Below are 1,643 nucleotides of genomic sequence, written 5' to 3'. Positions count from 1 at the left end.
CCTTATTTATGGTCCAGGCATACTTAGGAATTGGTGAATTAGAGGAAATGTTTATGTTTCAGGTCAGCTGGAGCTCACCTAGAAGAAGGGTGGGTATCTAGTTGTCCCTTGGCCATGGGGCAGTGGGTCACTGAGGGGATCCTGTTCTCCAAAAGAATACAACCTTGTGACCTTGACCTGCTCCTTCTCATTGCCTCCCACTTGCTTTCTGCTGTCTGCCGCTTGTTGCCTAGCTGAGAGCCATGTCACCCTATGGGAACGGAAACCTCTCAGTGATGCCTCTGCAGGAGTTTGTGCTGGAGGGGTTTGGGGGTGGCCCACAGACCCAGTCCCTGCTGTTTGCTCTGTTCCTTGTTCTGTACTTGGTGGACGTCCTAGGGAACCTCACCATGATCGTGGTCATTATGCTGGATGCCCGTCTGCACTCCCCAATGTACTTCTTCCTCAAGAACCTCTCCTTCCTGGACTTGTGCTACTCATCTGTCATCTACCCCAAGGCCCTGTTTGACTTAATGTCGTCGACCAAGGTCATCACCTTTGCAGGATGTGCCACCTAGTTCTTCTTCTTCTCCACCATGATCACCACTGAGGGATTCCTCTTGGCCGTGATGGCCTATGACCGCTTCATGGCCATCTGCAGCCCCCTGCGCTACCCCATCTCCATACGCCCCTTGGTTTGTACCCTCCTGATGCTGGGCTGCTACTGTGGGGGCTCCTTCAACTCCATCCTGCAGGCCAGCTTCACATTCACTCTCCCGTTCTGCAGCTCCAACCACATCGACCACTTCCACTGTGATGTGCCGCCTCTGCTCAAGCTTGCCTGTGCTGACACTACCATCAGTGAGCTGGTTATGTTTGGCCTCTGTGGCCTCATAATTGTGGGTACCATACTTGTGGTCCTCACCTCCTATGGCTACATCACAGTGACCATCCTGAGGATGCGCTCAGGTGGAGGGAGACGCAAGCTCTTCTCCACCTGTGGCTCCCACATGACAGCCATGTCCCTCTTTTATGGGACCCTTTTTGTCATATATGCCCAGCCGGGAGCTGTGCAGTCCATGGAGCAGGGCAAGGTGGTCTCTGTCTTCTACACCCTGGTCATCCCGATGCTGAATCCCCTCATCTACAGTCTCAGAAACAAGGATGTGAGGGATGCCCTGTGGAGACTGGGCCAGAAGCACACAGCCATGTGATGGAAGGTGGACAGAGAGATCCAGTGTCCTGAGGGCTGGACAAGAGGGCTTGAGGGGAGGCACTGGGTTTGGCCTGAGGAATTCATTCTTTATTCATCTAATTCATTCTTTCACCCAGCATTTCATTCAACCCTTTCTGGAAACAAATCATGGGTCGCCCATTTCAAGGGTGAGTGGCAAAATCTTTGCCATCAGATAATTAATGGTTCATGATGATGAAGACCCTAATCTTGAAGCTAGGGTAATATAGTCAGTAGAGTCATGACTTTCCTGGTGGCCCAGATGGTAAAGAGTCTGCCTGTAATGCAGGAGACCTGGGTAGGACCCCTGGCTCAGGAAGATCCCCTGGAGAAGGGAATGGCAACCCACTCCAGTATTCTTGCCTGGAGAATTCCATGGACAGAGGAGACAATTGATGGGATCACATAGAGTTGGGCAAGACTGGCGACT

General features: G+C 52.2%; 1 pseudogene; it reads left to right on the top strand.

The window, feature by feature from the left end:
• The first annotated feature begins 242 nt into the window (after positions 1–242).
• LOC129656367 (olfactory receptor 12-like) lies at positions 243–1,193 on the top strand (annotated as a pseudogene).
• The last annotated feature ends 450 nt before the right edge of the window (positions 1,194–1,643 follow it).

The sequence above is a fragment of the Bubalus kerabau genome, chromosome 6 (genome assembly GCF_029407905.1).
Source record: "Bubalus kerabau isolate K-KA32 ecotype Philippines breed swamp buffalo chromosome 6, PCC_UOA_SB_1v2, whole genome shotgun sequence".
NCBI classification, from domain to species: Eukaryota; Metazoa; Chordata; class Mammalia; order Artiodactyla; family Bovidae; genus Bubalus; species Bubalus kerabau.
The sequence above is the reverse complement of the archived record's forward strand: the minus strand, read 5'-3'. Positions and strand labels throughout refer to the sequence as shown.